The sequence below is a fragment of the Dicentrarchus labrax genome, unplaced genomic scaffold (genome assembly GCF_905237075.1).
Source record: "Dicentrarchus labrax unplaced genomic scaffold, dlabrax2021, whole genome shotgun sequence".
Lineage (NCBI taxonomy): Eukaryota > Metazoa > Chordata > Actinopteri > Moronidae > Dicentrarchus > Dicentrarchus labrax.
The window spans coordinates 26,941,624-26,955,315 of NW_026136702.1; the positions used below are offsets into that span (position 1 = coordinate 26,941,624).

Consider the following 13,692-nt stretch of genomic DNA (forward strand, 5'->3'; position numbering starts at 1 on the left):
GTACAAAGCAGGAGTAGGATGTTTCTCAAACCTTGACTAAAAAGTTACTTTAACCAAAAGCATTATCTTTCACTTTTTTTTCTCCAACATTACAGTATTGAAAGACCTTGACAAATTATGTCATCCTGTGTTGTCCTGGGGGGTAATTACAAATGACATATTTTGTTGTTTCATTTTGAGACCTGGTCCAAATATGCCTTAAACTCTTCATGTTGATGCCAACATCCAGTAACTTATGTTAAGTGGTTCTACTGAATGGTTGTCGGAAGTATTCCCGCAAACAAGTTTTAAACCTCACATGGGGGTTTCATCGAAAGAAAGAAAAAATAGAATTCACTGTAAAAACAGCCAGTTTTGCTTGAGAAGAATTCTTAAAACTAGCATTAAAATCTAGCTACTGAAAGACAATAATGAGCCTTAAAACTAGAAGAAATGCCAAACATTTAACCAAGTTGTGTTTATTACAAGCGAAGAAAACTCAGTTATTTAAGTAAAAAGTATTTTGGTTAATTTATTGAGCTGAATTTATGAAGTTGTACCTTAATCTAAGATTATTAATTATCAAAACAAAATCTTATAAGACCCAATTTCTTCAAACAGAATAATAAAATAAGTGACTGACCTAAATAAAGGCACCAGAAGCATTCTTATTATCTTATTTATATGAAAACTAAACAGCAGCTTAATTTACAACACTGGGTCAAGACTACTTTCTCTTGAATTGAGAAGCAGTTACTCTTAAATAATTAAAATACTTCTTTACTCTAAGATATTATGCAAACTATTGTTGTAACTTGTTACTAGTCAAATCTATTAGTAATGATATTTTATTAAGACCAAGTTAGATATATTTTCTTAAAATCAGATTACTTTCCAGTCACTCCACCATCTCTCTCCCTGTTTGCATGTCCAAAAGTGCATGATGTGTGTATTTCAGTGTGTGTGTGTGTGTGTGTGTGTGTGTGTGTGTGTGTGTGTGTGTGTGTGTGTGTGTGTGTGTGTGTGTGTAAAATAAATAAGGAGTGAAAAGAACAATTTATTAATAAAGTATAAAAAATAAATAAATACAAAAATAATGCAAAACATTCTTGACAACATTGTTTCCCAGAAACAAGGCTTTTTTACTTTCTTGAGATGTTCTTGCAGTGTTGATTTTATCACATAAATACACACTGAGCTACTTCAAACAGAGAACTTTGTCCTTGATGAAAGCAGTCTCTATGCAGATGAATGAACTCTCTGCCCTGATTTTAAAACATTGCATCATCTGTGATTACACATCATAGCCTTGCCATGTATTTCCCGACAAGTTTGGCAAAGGGCATCCAGCCTCCACCCTCTTTCCCAAGGAAGCTGTTTCATAGTCTGTGTCTGGGTTCTGCTTACCATCACCCTTCATGGGTCAAAATCCGGCAGTCCACCTCCCAGATCTGTTTCACACATATGTAACCATCAAACAAACAAAAAATACGTTAAATAAAACGTTAAATCCCGTGAGAGAAAGTCTTTTGGTTAAATGTGTGAAACGCAAACCAAAATGAGCACACATGACATCACTGATCAGATGTAGTAGATGTAAGAAATCAGCATGGGTGGTGAAATGAGACTCATGTGGAATCAATTATTTGTTTAGCCATGATGTAGCCACAGTTGTGTCTACTCTGTGATCTGTGGTGGTGGAAAGTGGCAAAAGGTCCAAGATGTAGAAATTTCCCAAAGAGAAGTTGGTTGCAGAGGAAGTCTGTGGTTGGATTTAAGGTGCCAAGCAGCTGTTATCTGTTCAAAACACACTCCAGGGACCAGATGTATTAAAGTAGTCCATGCATGCACCATTTCTAATGCATTCAATATTTTATAAAAGGATTGAAAGGAAGGTATGCTCCTCACCATAACAGTATGCAATTGGTGCATCTGGCCCCTGGGACTTGTCTTTAAAAAAAAACAAAAAAGTAAAAACTATATATAAGTAAATATAAGTAATGGAATTACATGATAAGGATACAAAAGAAGGCAGCTTTAATCTGTTACAGTTACAGAAAAAAGATGTAATAAGATTACCTTTACATTTAGTAAAAATGGGATTAGCAGGATTACAATTTTAAAATGCATTCTAAAATGAAGAACAATACATTTGCACTCTGTGCACACATTAAGACACTTCATGAATCTAACAACACTACTATGGTGTCTTCCATTCTCTTTACTAAGGTTGCATTGTTCTGTTGTCTTATAGAATATACTTTAGTAAAAACCATCTTATTGATACCTCTTTTCTCTTATAATCAATCAATATGTTACTATTGTTATTGTGATTATTATTATTATTGTTATTTAGATTACTGAGTAATTTTTTACGGGTAATTTTAAATGGGACTCTAGTTTGAAAGGACCGGTGCGTAGAATTTAGTGGCATTGTTGTAGTTGTATGTTGCAAACAAAAACGCCCTTATCTATAGACCCAGTGTTTGGTTTCTCCATTCTGGGCTACTGTAGAAACTAGGGCTGCCCCCTAATAGTCGACTTAGGAAGTTTTATAACTGGTTCAGAAACAAAGACCACACCTTGCACTCATCTCATTTCCCCTCAAAATGTACTTAAGCACACCTTATCCGTTCCCTCCCTCCTCCACTAGATTTCCACATGATCTGCATCAGACAAGAGATACAAAAAACGAATACCTGGAACCACAAGCTCATCCTCAACCCTTCAGACAGCAACACGTTTGAAGACGACTGGCAAACTCCTGAAATCTCCGAGTCCTCTCCTTCGCCTACCATCCCTTCATGTCAGCCACCTAGGCTCCGCTCAACAATCCACGTTCCCCAATATTCCCCAACGTTCCTCAATGCTCCCAGCCTTCATCAACTCTAATATCATCGGGCCCTTGCCCCCAACACTCCAGGGGAGTCTTCGGTGTCCGACGGACATCCCTCCATCCCAGCATCTTTTCCTCTTCTCTCATTTCTAACTTCCCCATCCCATCTTCTTTGGCTGCCTCCGCTTCTCCCTTCCCAACTCTGCCTCACAGAGCTTGCCAACAACTACAATCCATGGCAATGCTACCAGCCAAAACCCTCAGTTTCCTCCCGTTTCTTCTCATTTCTTAAAGATACATTCATGATCGGTCCATTCCCTAGTCCAATGTTCCCTACATTCGGAATCAGTCCAACCCATGTCGCCACCAGGAAATATATAAGAGAAAGAGATTTATCATAGACCAATAGCTTAATTCCCAGCCCAGATTTCTCCATGCAATACGCAACATTGTCATGGTCATTTGGACGACCGGGATAGAGCCCGGTAGAGTTAAAACCCTTCCCATCCATCCCGACTACCAGCATCACTTTGGCACACTACTTTGCCGTGCGCCTGACCTTCGTACGCAAGCCCCAAAAAGTTAAATTCATTGTCCCAAGCACTTAGTCGGATCTTGACAAACAACTACAAACTCCCATACATCATCCAACTGCTAGACTACTTTCTCACTGTCACACCACCATCTTCTCCCCCATCACACGGTCTCAATACTCCAATTTCCGCTTTCCATGAGCTTGGCGTCCCTCTCTCCCTGGAGAAAACGGAGGGTCCACGCACATCCCTGAAATTTCTTGGCATTATCCTTGACACCGTTTCACTCCAAGCATCCCCGCCCACGAAGAAAGTCTACAGGATTTCCTTACTCATTCCATATTTCCTCCTGGCTCACAGACACTAAACAACAACTTCTCTCGTCGCTCAGCCACCTAAACTACGTCATCCACATCTTACCCTAAGATCGATCCTTCTCATCACACCTCCCTTCCATAACCTTCTCTGTCTCATCCCTCCACGAACACGCCGAAGTTGCCACTCCGGTGGCAGGAAGTTTTCAGCCAGATGGTCACTTGAATTCTCATCCCTCTCTTCTTCCTCTGCCATCTTCAAAATGTGCCCAGTAATCATAGCAGCTATTCCTTGGGGTCACAAATGGTCCAAGAAAATCATCACCACTAAATGGACCTGTACTTGTATAGCGCCTTTCTAGTCTTCCAACCACTCAAAGCGCTTTTACACTACGTGCCACATTCACCCTTTCACACACATTCACTCAGTGATGGCAAAGTCCATCCAACAGAAACTAACATTCATACACATTCACACACCGATGCACGGCATCAGGAGCAATTCGGGGTTCAGTATCTTGCTCAAGGATACTTCGACATGTGGCACCAGGAGCTGGGGATCGAACCCACAACCTTCCAATTAAGGAACGACCCGCTCTGCCTCTGAGCCACAGCCGCCCACCACTACCATCTGACATCATAAACAAGGGACAGTACCACCGCCTTGATATAATGCAGTTAATACGGAAGTTCCCCCTAGTTTCGCCGATGCACTCTCTTGCTTCTCGTTACAGAAATTCAGACAATTGGCACCAGCCCCAAACACCATTACAACTCCAGTCCCACTGTTTACAGCCACCATCTTCAACTGACTCCCCCAGATGGACAATCTGGTTGCCGTTTTCCTTCACTCGATGTCCTTTCACTCTCACAGCTTTATCCTTTATCCTCGCCCATTCCATCGGTAAGATTATCGTACCCGCACGAAATTGGTTTCGTCACAACACGTAAACAATATCAAAAACTTCATGAGTCGAAGTTTCTTTAGTGGCTCTCGACAAGAGATATGAAGAGACAGCTCCCTCACTCAGAGTCTCACCACCCACTTGGTTCCCTTTTACCATCTAGCCGAACCCCTCCGTCCATTCATCCCTCCGTTAACAAACCCACCTTTCTTCCATCTGTTCATCCCTCACCCTTCCTTCCGATACCCCTTCATTCCTCAACCTTCATCCCTACATCCCTCAAACGTCCATCCTCCATTACTCATCCCTCAACCCTTCATCCTTAAACCTTCAACCCTTCATCCTGTGGTAGATGAATGTTTTAGGAGGCATAGTAAATGTATACAGTTTGGTTAGGGGGTCGTGTTTTTATGGTAGCGGGTGACTGATTAGACTCACGGTCACAGGGTCAGATTAAAGGACCATTTGTGTTGATGACCTCAACCTTTCATGTGTGATTTACAGCAGTGTGTAAATACAACAAATAACAGATGGGTTTTTGGTTGGATGTACTGAAAGTTATATAAGGTAGAGCATTCTGGAAGTAGGGAGAGAATGTCTATGCTGTGGTCTTCTCTTCATGCTGCAGTAAAGGAATTTGATTCATCACACTGGGTTTGTGATTCTTCAGAGAACTAGCAACTCTCAGGGCTCTATCTTGCCGATCTGAAACGCAAGTATCAAACGCAAAACGCAAGTAGCTTTGTGGGCAGATCTCGGGCGCTGTTGCTTTTATGCCGGCGGGATAAATGACTCTTGCGCCCGGCGCAAATCTAAAATGGGTTGGTCTGAAGTAGCTACATTAGTCATAGGTGTGGTTTGGGCGTAACGTGCAATAAACCAATCAGAGCGTCATCTCACATTCCCTTTAAAAGCAGGCACGCTTGTTCCATGGCGGATTGCTATTATAACGGCGGATTTGCCAGGCGCACGACAGGAGCGGTTCACAGCCGAGGAGACCGACGTTCTCGTCAGGGCCGTAAAATACAGAAAAGTGTCATTATTGACATGAAATAAATGTAGCACAGTCATACAATGAATCAAAACAATGTAACGCAGCTTCCAGGAAGAAGACCCTGGCCTCGGGAGCAGTGCGCACGGGCCGAGCAGTGCGCAAGGGCCAGCTTAGGAGGGAGCGACGCAAACACCAAGGTGCAGAGGATCCAGACCCACTACATGCTGGAGGACCACCCGTTCCTGCGTCAAACCGGGTTTGACATGCTGGAGCGGGAGCTGTCCGGGATGCGGCAAAGTATTAATGCCCGTCTTGACCAGGTGGCGATGTTGCTGCTGCCACTCAGGCACATCCCCTCAAGTCTGTGCCCTTAAAATAGCATCTGAATAAGCGCCACTGACTTTAGACTAGGTTTTTCCTGGTCTGTGGCGGAATTGTTTTCTGAAACAGCAAAATAGCACCAGGGAACGTTTGCGCCAGAACACGCCTCCTCTTTTCGCTGAACCGCCCCCCAGAGCGCAAGTTCATTCTCTAATTTAAGGACGTGCGTCGGTGGAGGGAAAATTCCAATGTGGATAGAGTGCAAAATAGGAATTATACAAGCGCCAGTGTACAAAGTCAATTGCGCTGAGTGCAAGATAGAGCCCTCAATATTATGGAAGAATTTCCACTACAATCCCTCAACCCTCATCCATTCTTCCCTTTACCCCTAAACCCTTTCCCAATCCATTCATCCCTCCTACAGATTTCAACGACAGGTCACGTCTCCTTGTTTCATCCTGTAGGTTATGTATTAAAACCTCACATAAATTGCTGTGATGTAAACGTTTTATATTGTACGCATTTAGTGATTACTTAATCCCCCATGTGCCTCCACATGCAGCTCTCCTGGTGGTTCCCAAATCAAGATTAAAAAACAGAGGTGAAGTCTTTGCCATCAGAGCCCCCCAAACTGTGGAACAGCCTTCCAGAAGAGACCAGGATGGCAAATTCTATTACTTCTTTTAAGTCTCTTCATAAAATGCTTTTATAGGCTTATTGCCTTTCTGTGACCCTTTTTCTAACCTTTTATTCACCGTGGTTCTGCTTTCCATTTTATTGTCTTTTTATTTACTTACTTATTTACTATATTTTACAATGTTTATTGTTTTATTCTATATATTGTTACTGATGCTGCTATGGTCCTTAGTGTTGTTTGTGTTTTTTGTGTTGTTTTAACCATGTAAAAACATGTTATAAACCAGTTTTTGAAAGGTGCTATATAAATAAAGTTTATTATTATTATTATTATTATTATTATTATTATTATTATTGTAACTTAAATGGCTTAGTAGTCAGTGATCTGTTAGACATGGGAACCCAAGTAAGCATGATTGACATGAGGAAAAGCAAATACCTACCTGACATAACTGTTAGGCCACTTAACAAAATTATTGATGATGAAGAAGAGTAAGAAATCTATTCTGTGAATAGTGATCTTCTTCCTTTTGAGGGCTGGGTTGCCTTTACCGTCAACTTGATGAGGAATGACGACCCGCTCTACCTCTGTCGGACATCAGAAAATTGCAGGACATCCAGGTTTTTATCCTTAAGGCATGCTTGTAATTTTAAATTTAGCTAATTGATGAATTTCATCAGGCTTGATTGATAGATATAACTGGGTATCATCTGCATAACGTTGAAAGTAATGGAGTGATTCCTAATAATGTGTCCTAAGGGAAACATAGAGTATAAAAAGGATTGGTCCAAGCAGTGTGCATGGAGGATTCATTGTTAACGGGTACAAACTGAGATCGATCTGATAAATAGGCCTTTAACCAGTTTAGTTTAATGCCAATTAGATGACCAAGTCTTTGAAATAGAATGTGAAGGTCAATGGTGTCAAATGCAGCAAAATCTAACAAGACAGGTACAAAGACAAGTCCACTGTCTGTCTCTGTGCTGTGATGTACCCTAAATCCTGACTGAAAATCCTGTTATGTAGAAGGTCACACAACTATTTGGCAACTACCTTCTCAAGAATTTTAGAGAGAAAGGGGGGGTTAGAAATAGGTCTATAGTTGGCTAAAACCACTGGGTCAAAAGTGTTTTTTAGGAAGGGGTTTAATTAAGGCTACTTTAAAGGACTGTGGTGCAAAGCCTGAAAATAAATCTCCTATTTTTGGTGAATGACTTACCTACTTGGGGTACCTATGGGTACTCCATCCCATGCCAGACCTATGCCTGAAAGAAAAACACATCACAGGCAAAGGCAAGTGTAGCGAACACACAAAAACAAGCAGACATGAGTGACAAATCAGAAAATGATTCATATAATGACTGCAACTCAGGTTACTGGTTAAGGATACCCAGGGATCGATCCAACAACCTTCCAATTAGGGGACAACCCGCTCTTCCTCTGAGCCACATTGCTAATATTACTGATATTATTGTTATTATTATTATTACTATTATTATTACTACTGTTACTATTATTACTATAATCACTGCTCATTGTTCCCCATGGTTGTTGTTGTCATCGTCATCATCATTCTCTTCATATTTATCATCATTATCAACATCAGTCACTACTATTAGTGTAGTTGTTGCTACTGTTGTTGCTGTGCACCTTTGTCTCTGTCTCTGTCCTTCTGTCGTTACTTCTGTCTCTGTCCTTCTGTCTTTAACTCATTCTATCTCTCTCTCTCTGTCTCTCTCACCCCAAATGGTCGAGGCAGGTGGCCACCCACCTAGAGCCAGGGTCTGTCTAAGGTTTTTGCCTCTTAAAAGGAAGTTTTACCTTGCCGCCATCGCCAAGTGCTTGCTCATGGTGTGAACTGTTGGGTCTCTGTAAATAATTTTATAAGGAGTACGATCTAGACCTGCTCTATTTTGAAAAGTGTCCTAAGATAACTTTTATTATGATTTGGCGCTATACAAATACAATTTTCATTGAATACTCACCTAATCCTGTTTCATCACCTAAAGAAAGTGGAGTCAAAGAGAGGCAAGACACAGATGACTCAACTGTCCTTGCCAGACCTGAGGAAGAGCATAAAAACAACAAGCACCTAGATTCTGACACAAGAGCTTAAACCCTGACCCACGAAGAACACCCTCACCCAGAGGTGAGGAGGTCTACTCGTGATAGAAAGCCACAACAATTACATATGAGTCATTAGGGTGAACCGTCCATACAGTTTTCCCCCGGTGATCAATAAAGTATTTCTGATTCTAATTCTGATTCTGATTCACCTAAATACCCATTAGCACCATACATTGCGTCTATTTGTATGCCATGCTTAACCCCGATGTTTTTCAGCTAGACACAGGTTTCAGTGACTTATTTGCAAATAGACTCATTCAAATGCACAAGTCCTGGGGCCTCATGTACTAATGTTGCTTACGCACAAAATTCGTGCATACACCATTTTTCACGTTCACGTTCGGATGTACTAAAATTGAAATGAACGTGAGAATGTGCGGTCCTCCACGGCAGCTTCATTGCTGGCGTACGTACATATTTTTTGCTTATGTCAGTTGTCAGTTGGCGACACTCACAGACGATGCATTGAAATTGCATAGCCGAAATTAACAATTGCTCTTGGGACAGTTGCACTGCATGTGAAAGTCATTATTATTTACAATCAATCAATCAATTACACAATTTTAAATAATTTGCAGATTATTTTTGTTAAGGGGTTATTTACTGCAGTGAGCAGTCCTCTACTGCGTATGGAGGATAAGTAGAACACACTCGAATTATCTTTAGCCTCTTGGCATATTTATTTAACAGTTAACAATAAAGTGCGGACCGATGTGCCGCCGTCTCATCAGCATGGCTCACACATAACAACAACTAGCGCTCACTGGGAGCGTGGTGACGTCACGTCTTGTACGTACCGTAACCCTTTCACAATACAAGGGAGTAAGGGCGCCATCAAATTTGCACCTTGGGTGTACGGGAAAAATCTAGCATCAATTATCCAATTAGTGTAAAGCATATAAACGCATGCGCAAAATGTTGCAATTATCGATATGTTGATGATAGCAGTGTTGGCCTTGTTAGAGGACCTGGCTAATGGCCGAATCCGCAGGGAACGGGTTTTCCATGACTATCATGACTTTTTGGTCCAAGATGATGATTGGCTTATTAGCCGTTTCAGATTTCCAAGAGCTATCCTCTTGGAACTCTGTGCTGAATTGGGTCAGGTCTTGGAGAGAGAGACGGCGAGGAGCCACGCATTGCCAGTTCCCTTACAGGTGCTCACAACACTTGGGTTCCTGGCAACAGGGTCATTCCAGAGGGAACTGGCAGACCGTTCAGGGATGTCCCACTTAGCTCTTAGCCGCGCCATGCCAGCTGTGTTGGACGGGATCATCCACATGTCGGCTAGGTATATAAGTTTCCCATACGATGTATGATTTGCTTATGTGAATAGGAAGCATTTCCATTCCATAAATGTGCAAATAATCTGTGATGCACAAATGCGTCTTACTAATGTTGTGGCGAGGTGGCCTGGATCAACCCATGATTCGTTCATTCTCAGTAACAGCATGGTTGGGATTAGGCTTCAAGCCGGCAGAGTGCACGATGGGTGGCTTATTGGTAAGTGACACAAAAGCATTTAAGTGAGATTATGTATAATCAACAGAAAAGGTGAATGTGCTATAATCATTAATTTGCTCATTAGGAGACCGCGGTTACACGCTGGCAACGTGGCTGATGACCCCCCTTGCCAACCCACAGACTGACCAGGAGCGGAGGTATAATGATCTCCATTCTCGCACCCGGTCAGTTGTGGAGAGGGATCGGCCAGCTGAAGAGCCGGTGGCGCTGCCTGGACAGGACCGGGGGCATGCTTTTAGATCGTCCGGAGAAGGTGTGCCGCATTGAGTTGGCGTGTGCTGTCCTCCACAATGTTGCGCACAGACACGCTCTGCCATTGGTTGAGGTGGTGGGGCAACTACAGGAACCAGACCCTGGACCCATTAACGCTCAACACAACCCAGGTGCCATTCAGACCCGACACCAACTAATTGCAGCAATATAAAAAAGGTAAAAGGAGATAATGTTTACTTTTTAACCAATTATTTTAATGATTGGCTGATGCTGGTGAGTGCATTTGTAACATTACTCAGGTGGCAGTTAATTTCACCGATGCCTCTTATAATTTCTTTTTGGGACTCAAGCACAGCACTTGTGAGAACACGGCCGGTTGGATGGGACCCAGCATCGGGGGGAGCACAGGAAGTGCCCCTGGAGACGCCAGCCTGCACAGGAGAGTCCAAGGTGGTGCGCGGCGTGGCTGTGGACTGTACTGGGGTGGAGTGGGTGCCACTTGATGCTCCACTGAAAATAAAATAAACCAAAGAAAACAAGTCAATGTGTGTTTCTTATGGCGTAAATTGGCATAATTGTCTTCAAACGTAAAAACCATGCAGCGTGCTGGGTGGGTATTAATCAAAATCTATAAAAGCAAATGGTTACTAAGTGTAGGAAGGTTAATCCAAAAAATGTAACATTATTTACCTTCATTGGGATCCCGGGTGAACTCGGTGTCTCCTTCACCAGCACGCCTGTGAGGACCGTGTAGCCCCAAATCGCTGCTACTCTATGGTCAAATGGGATCAGCTCCTCCACCCCGGTTCCACCACCTGTGGCCTGAAGGCTTTTGCGATGGGCAGATGTCTGTCGCCTCACCTCCATCTTCACATCTGACCACTTCTTTTTCAACTCTGCTGCGGTGCGGTTCTCTGACCCTACAGAGTTTACTGCCTGTGCCACGCTTTCCCATTCTGTTGTCTTTCTTTTGGTGTTAATGCCGGACGATAGAGAGCCAAATAAAAATATATATAAATTTTTGGCCTCTACCTCCGTCAGCAGCACCTCCAACTCACACTTTCTTTTTTCCTGGCTTTTTCCATTTTCCTAAAGACAGCACTATCTAGGCCTATTTATACTAATTAGCATATTCAAATCGGTGTTATTGAGGGAGGGGACAGGTTGGAGCGTTGCATTCGTCCATGTGCGATCAATTTCACGTTGATTGCGATGTACAAAGACAATGTGCGCGGGATTCTGCGTAAGCACGTTTTGATACATCTGAATTTTTTTGTGCGTACGGAACTTTCACTCTTTCAGTGTACGCCACATTCTAGTAGGAAATCCACGCAAATCTTAGTACATGAGGCCCCTGATCTTCAACTCATCATTGAGGTATCATTAAAAGACACAATAACACCATACATGCCATTTAATTACCATGCCACAGTTGCATACATTCCACCCACAAGAAGAGAGACTTGAGAACTAGAGATTTTAAATTCTTTAAAATAGTTTAAAGTCTGAGATTACGGCTCCTCTTTATGCATGACAAAGTGTCCTTGAGCAAGACACTGAACCCCAAATTGCTCCCAATGTTGTGCATTGGTATATGAGTGTGTATGAATGATTAATTTCCGTTCTGGTGAGCAGTTGCCAGCAGTTGTATAAATGTGTGTGAATGGGGTGAGTGTGGCATGTAGTGTACAGCGCATTGAGTGTCTGTAGTACAGACTATTTACCATTTTTATTTTGTCCTTATCCCCTCTGTTGAGGTTCCAAAAACTCATTAACTTCCAACATGAACCAACATGCTCCTACAAAATGAGTTTGAATCAAAAAACCCTATAGCCCTTGGTTTAATTCTGATCTGTCTGAACTCATCCATCAAAAACACCTGGTCTGGCATAAAGCAAAGGCCTCCAACTACACACCGGACTGCCTTTTAAGGACAGTCTTTTAGGAACAAATGCACCCAGTCAATCAGAAAAGCAAACAGTTTTGGAAAACAGATCCTCTCAATTACCCACGGCAATCAAAACAGATGACATTGTTATATCAGTTAAAGTGAAAATGGTAGACCATTTCAATAAGCATTTTGTTGGCTGGTCATGCATCTTTGCTTCTTCTTCCAGCCAGTACGGAAGAATGAGGTGCTTGGGGAGCTCCTCAAACTGGATCCTAGTAAATTTGTGGACTGGATGATGAAGACCCCTTCTTTCTGAAATTAGTGATTATATATATACACACACACACACATATATATGTATATATATATATGTATATATATATATATATATATATATATATATATATATATATACAGTGATGGCTGGCTCTACAGCAACACTGAAATAAATAATGGCCTGATGCCCAAAAAATCTCTCTCTCTCTCGCTCTCTCAGCACATGCGATTTGCGCTACAACACCATGTACCAAAAATAAATCTACAAAACCAAAGAAAAAATAATGCAAGTAATTGTAGAAGTGAGAGTTGTTTCAGAGCTTGGGCATACCTTATTTAAAAAGCAGCTCACATTGACAGCCTTTCTGTGACTCAAACAGGTTAATCATCATGTCATTAAAGTCTGGTGATTTTTGGATGAAGTTCCGCTCAATAGACAGCATAATCAGTGCATTTAGCCTGTCCTGTCCCATTGCACTTCTGGAAAGGATCCTCTTCAGTGTACTGAAAACCCCCCTCTGACTCTGCAGATGTAATGGGAGTTGTGATAGCTTACTTTCAGCGTTTCAGTAAAGCGCTCTGAAGATTGTTGAAGTGTTCTTAAACAAAAAGAAAAGAGTTCAGGGTCAATAAGTTTGAAAGACACCAACTGCCTGGCTTTCTCAAAGCAAGCCTTTGACTGCTCGACCATTATGTCACAGCACTGTTCGGCTACTGATGTCAGGGCTAGTTGACTGAACCCAAGAGCAGACACACAGACCAGATGGACGGTTTAAGGGTCTTTATTCCACACACACACACACTGGGGGGGGATGAGGGGCGGCCACGGCAGGACCAGACAGGTGAAATGGCAAAAGAGACCGGAGACACAGGCACAGGAGAGCTGACTCTGGAAATTGGACTGCACACGAGGGTTCCTGGAGCCCAGGAGAGAAATGGTGAGACGGAGGAGCTAGTGCAGGAAGATCACGAGAGGACATATAGTTGAAAGCTAAACACTGAAGGGCGCCACTAAAGTTACCACTAAGTTGGCTGAACAATCTGGCGATGAATGGAAGACCGGGGTTCTTGAAGGGTGAGGCTGATGAATTGATTGAGCGCAGGTAAGATAGCACACAGGTGAGGTGAATAGAGGCCACACC

At 42.3% G+C, this 13,692-nt stretch overlaps 1 long non-coding RNA gene across 1 annotated transcript; it reads left to right on the forward strand.

Annotated features, from left to right (window-relative positions):
• Nucleotides 1-1,121: 1,121 nt before the first annotated feature.
• LOC127377081 (uncharacterized) lies at nt 1,122-10,909 on the forward strand. The gene is made up of 3 exons (XR_007887612.1): nt 1,122-10,149; nt 10,235-10,599; nt 10,734-10,909. It is a non-coding gene; the product is annotated as an uncharacterized LOC127377081 (long non-coding RNA).
• The last annotated feature ends 2,783 nt before the right edge of the window (nt 10,910-13,692 follow it).